A 5,755-nucleotide genomic window follows, 5' to 3' on the forward strand; every position below is an offset into this window, starting at 1 on the left:
ATATTTTTCTCTTAGTTATGAGAAGAAATGGAGAAGTGCAACTAATGATAAATAAGCCATAGTCATAGTCATAAATATATATAGTTCATTTGTATTTAAATGTAGACTTCAGTCAGCAATAATTACAGAAAAAATAGGTCGTTAGAATCAGCAGTACTCAGATACTGCAATCTCTGCCTCCTGAGTTCAAATGATTCTCCTGCCCCAGCCTCCCGAGTAGCTGAGATTACAGGCGCCCGCCATCACGCCCAGCTAATTTTTGTATTTTTAGTAGAGACGGGGTTTCACCATGTTGGCCAGGCTGGTCTCGAACTCCTGAGCTCAAACGATCCGCCCACCTTGGCCTCCCAAAGTGCTGGGATTACAGGCATAAGCCACTGAGCCCGGCTCCTAATCTTAGTCTTTTAAGGTGAATTTATTATAATCACTTTATTACTCAGCCTAAGTTTAGGTTGAAATACCGGATGATGCGAGAAATGTCTTGAATTAATTTCAGATGATCCTACAAAATTCATTAAGTCTATATCTAAATAATTGCAGTACAATTTAACTAAATTCTCAGAATCTTTGCTAATGAACTGAATTATAAATATGATAACCAAAGAAACCGGTATGACATTGAATTCTTCTGGTTTTCCAAACTCTGTTTCTTCCAAATGGTATATGGTTTCAAGTTCTTCTAGTCGCTCATAAATCCATTTCTCTCACTAGTCTCTCATTAGTCAGTTCCTGCACATTTGGATGAATAAATTCATTTCATTTTAGATATTAGTAGAGCTGTCTGATACACACACACACACACACACACACAAACAGGGATGAGTTCTGAGAAACATGTCATGAGGCAATTTTGTCCTCGTGAGAACATCACAGAGTGTACATACACAAGCCTGGATGGTATAGCCTACTACACACCTAGGCTTTATGGTAAAGCCTATTGCTCCTAGGATACAGACCTGTACAGCATGTTACTGTACTGAATACTGTAGGCAATTGTAACACAATGGTGAGTATTTGTGAATCTAAGCATAGAAAAAGTACAGTAAAAATACAGTATTATAATCTGTTGGGACCACCCTCATATATGCAGTCCATTATTGACTGAAACATTGCTATGTGGCCCATGACTGTATGTACTTGTGTATGTACTTGTGTATGTATATATGTATGCCTCATTTTCATAGTGTGGTGTGATTTTTGTATTAGTGTCTATCTGCTGTGTATTAGCAGTTTGGAAAAAACAAAAATTATGTTTTTTATCCTTCTGTATGACAACTTGGGGAACTTTTATTATTTTATAATAAAATTTGTATAATCTTAGAAAATTAAAATTTATAATATAAAATTTATTATATTAAATTTATATAACTTATCAGAATTTGACAATAATAAGCTATATGTGACATTAATTTCCCATACATGTCTTTTAGATCATGATTGTATCTTAATTTCTCATATAAAGAAAGTTTTGGACACAATATTAATATTTACAATGAATAACAAATTTACCATTTGAAAAGTAGAAGGGGAAAGATTGAAGTGGAAAGTAAAGAGATATTATTAATAAGCCAGTATTCTTTTGGAACATAAAACAAGCAAACGATGAAGCCCAAATAAGTTTTATGGGAAGTACTTATATCCCAAGTACCATTTTAAAAGGTACATTAAATTTTCTACAGTTCTGAATAAATCAAATGTCTATGTTTACACCTTTATTGGAGCTTTTTATTTTATTAGGAACAAATAAAAATTTTCAATGACCTTCAGAAAAATTTTGGAAATGTTTGTGAGGATGGATTGGAACAACAGGATTGAAAAAAATCCAATTGTATTTTTAATTATATTATATTAACTTGGAATACTGAATTATGCACTTATTTTGCCTGTCAGAATCTCTCTGCACTTTATTTTGTATGTGGTATTAAATGCCAATAGGCACTTTGCTCCTATCTTCTGAAATTTTTTCAGGCAAGACTTTAGGAAGATGCAAAAGATAATGAAGGATGAGAATTGTGGTTATTGATGTTAATTCCAAAATATTTCCGTTTCATGATCAGCCTTCAGGACTTGGACTGTGCACCAATTAAATGCTGCAGGCTATAACTGCGGCCCTAATAAACAACCTTGAAAATTTTGGCAGACCTTATTAAAAAGGGGGAGCAAGTGAGAAATAATAGATGCTCTAACACAGTCCATCTCTGTGACTGGAAAATTAACTAAATGTGTATTCTGTACTGATATGGACTTGTTGGAAAAATATTTGTCAGTTAGGACTGTAATATATTTCCTAGCCAAGTCCCGTTTTATTTTAATTTACCAATAGTCAATTAGGAAGCTGTTGTTATCAGAACACAACAAGATGATAAAATATGTTGGACCTAAGAAAACGGGAAGAGAAAATGATCATCCTTGATAATGACCGCAATCACCAGGGCACAAGTATGTCCAGGCCTCCCTCTGTGTCCCATCCCTATTTCTTTTAATTTCTCTGTTAGCCTAAAAGAAGAAATAACATCAATAATTTGACACAGTGGAACTCTGTCATAGAAATACATAATTTAAAATTTTATATTATCTAAATTAGGAAACCCCAGACTCACAATTTTTCAGTGTTAAAGTTTTCTCATCAGAAAATGTGGCTAATAATTACTGAATGCATTGATACATGTGAAGTCATTAGCACTGTGCTTGGCCTATATTTAATATCCAATGAAGTTAACAGTCATTATTGTTATCTTTCCATGGTGGTTGTAATCATCATTATTTAGTGCTCACTGTTAATCTATTGAAGAAAGAAAGTATAAAATGAAAAGGGTGCATTAGCATTTTACTTCTGTGGGTTTACATTTTTTTTTTTTAACCAGATTGATCGGCAATAAATTAATGCATGTCCAGAATGATCGCTGTGTAAAATTATGATGCACATAACAGTTTTACTTTCAAAATTGTTATATCCTCTGTAATGAAATATTCTGCCTCTCCAAGAAGGTGTCTCTGACTGGGAAATTTAACAAACCTCTCTATCCAATTCAATGTCCACTCAGCCTTGGCTCTTTCAACTCCCTTTCACATGTCTCAGATAAATAGCTTATTCTGTTAATTTTAGGGTTCTGTTCTTCATTTTGCAGGCAGTGTAGGAGATGTCTGAGCAGTATTGATGTATGACTATTAAAAACTGGTAATAGGTTAAGAGAACTTTTGGTGCTGAAATATGTAGCTCTAACCAAGGAATTAAATTGATCTAAACTGAACTTTAAAATTCTGGTTTTTCCTTTTATTTTTTTTAAGACGGAGTCTCCCTCTGTCACCCAGGCTGGAATGCAGTGATGCAATCTCAGCTCATTGAACCTGCACCTCCCAAGTTCAAGCAATTCTCTTGCCTCAGATCAGACTCCTGAGTAGCTGAGATTACAGGCATGCACCAGGACACCTGGCTACTTTTTTTTTTTTTTAAGTAGAGATTTGGTTTCACCAGTTGGTGAGGCTGGTCTTGGACTCCTGACTTCAAGTGATCCACCCACCTCAGCCTCCCAAAATGCTAGGATTACAGGCATGAGCCACTGCGCCAGGTCAAAAGTCTGTATTTTCAGTTAGAGTCAAAGCCCAAGGAGGCCCCTACCATCTTGTAGCCCTTGCCAATATCCTACTCTTGTCTTCCAGGGTTCCTCCAAATCTCTCCAAATACTTGTTATCTACTCATTCAATACCCTTCTTCAACCATCCTCTTGCTTTGGAATTGATGTGAACCAACTAGGCCCACCTTATTAGTGAGTGCCCTTTATTACAGACTTACCTTTCTGTTGTCCCAATTACACAGATGTTTCAATAGGATTCATCAGATAATACAATTTGAGGTGTGGTGTTCAGATTCACAGAAGCATTGTGTATTAGTCCTCCTGCAAAACTATTTTAATAGCGTTCTTCACATTCTCTGAAATTATAGTTGAAAAGGTAGAGTGGATACTTGAGAAAGTTTTTTCTTTTAACTTTAACATGATGCGTAAACATGAAGCTCTTCTTCCTTTGGGTTTTGTTTTACCTTTATTGTTTCCTGTTCTTTCTCTGGGCAGGTAGGAATTCATTTGCCCTGCCTGCCAGCCCCCATAGAGACAGAACTATTACCTACTGAAAGAAGGTTTTAATGACGTGATGAAAATATTTTAGAAAGCACCTTGAAGAATAGTATCTTTATGTAACCACTGTTGGAGAGATGTCTTCAGGAGACTGAAGTAGAAGAGTTACTGTCAAAATGGAAAGGTGAAGATTTGAAGTGTAAGATTATGAACAGTAGTGTAAAGAAGAGAGTTGAAATATTTTCCACTAGATAATTCCTTCAAAAGGATTTGATCTGGTTCCTTAATCTGTATTTCTCCATCACGTCTGGCCCATCATCTGTATTCAATGAATTGGATTATATGTAGAATGAATATAGTTATATGACCTAAAGGATTTCCATAGAAAAGCTAGAGAAAAAAGTAATTAGGGAAAGGCAAAGAATAATCTACTACAATAATAATTAATGCTTGAAGATAAAGGAGAAAAAAGGCAGGGCAGGCAGTAAATTGAAAGATTAAAGGTATGCTATGTATTTAATATTATTTTCAACTAAAAATATTTTGTAATAATTGTATTTTAAAACAGTCTTAAGCAAAGTCAAAAGCTGTTCAAAACTAGTAATTCCTTAGAAGTAAAAAATCAAACTCTGTAAAGAATATTTTACTCTCCTAATAAAACCAGCTGAAGTAGATACGATTTAAACCTTCATAGATAAAATTTAAACCTTCATTAAAAAAATTCTGTGTGCCTACACAATTGTGTTGAAAATTCAGATGTTTACACAGTGGAGAGTAATAACCATTCTTGTACCAGTGAGTTAATAAAACAAACACCTTAATGAGACTGTAGGGAAGAGAAGATGCCTTTCTTATGAAACTCTGAGGAGTCATCAATTTAATGTCAAGAACCCTTTTTTATTCTTTTGAGCAATGTTACTGGCAGACATATTATAGCTCCCCAGAGACTATTTCTAAGCCAACATTGTGACTAAGTTGAAGGAATAGGGAGGCGTGTTGAACTTTTTAATGCAAAATTGACACCTAATAAATCAAAGGCTATAAATGAAAATAATTAACAGGAAAAGATAGAGACTATCCACCAAGAGGATCATATATATCACCAGTTAAAATCAGTCTTTCTACTAAATAATTTCCTTTGTCTTTTTCCTTCTTCTATAAACTCTTAACCTTTGCTTGCTTTTTATCCTTTCCAGGATATTAAGGAGAAACCATTAGTGGTTGCATATTAAAAATGAATGAAAATCTATGTATATGTGTATGAATAAATTTATATCTACATATACACATACATACACACAAATAGCTAGACAAATAAATCACCCTGCTTTCCTAGATAGAATAAAGCCTTTGATTAAGAATTTAGTTAAGTTCTGACCAAAACAATTACCCCTGAGCTTCTCTGCTTAATGCAAGTAGTGGTGTTTAAGAAGTATATAAGGTTCAGGGACTGGCTTTCCTTAATTGATACTATCTTTTCTGTTACAGTCTCTGCCTTAATTCCCATTACTGGCAAAAGCTACTGTCTCCACCCATTCAGATGAGATTTAAGCATTACTTTCAATTGTTGTGTCCTTTGAGCTGTATGTCTCACAGGGTACTCCCACATGTGTATTGTGGATGTGGCATATCCTAATTCCTGGAAAGGAATGAAATCTAACAAAATAGGTCAACAGTCAACA

The sequence above is a fragment of the Rhinopithecus roxellana genome, chromosome 6, assembly GCF_007565055.1.
Source record: "Rhinopithecus roxellana isolate Shanxi Qingling chromosome 6, ASM756505v1, whole genome shotgun sequence".
Taxonomy (NCBI): domain Eukaryota; kingdom Metazoa; phylum Chordata; class Mammalia; order Primates; family Cercopithecidae; genus Rhinopithecus; species Rhinopithecus roxellana.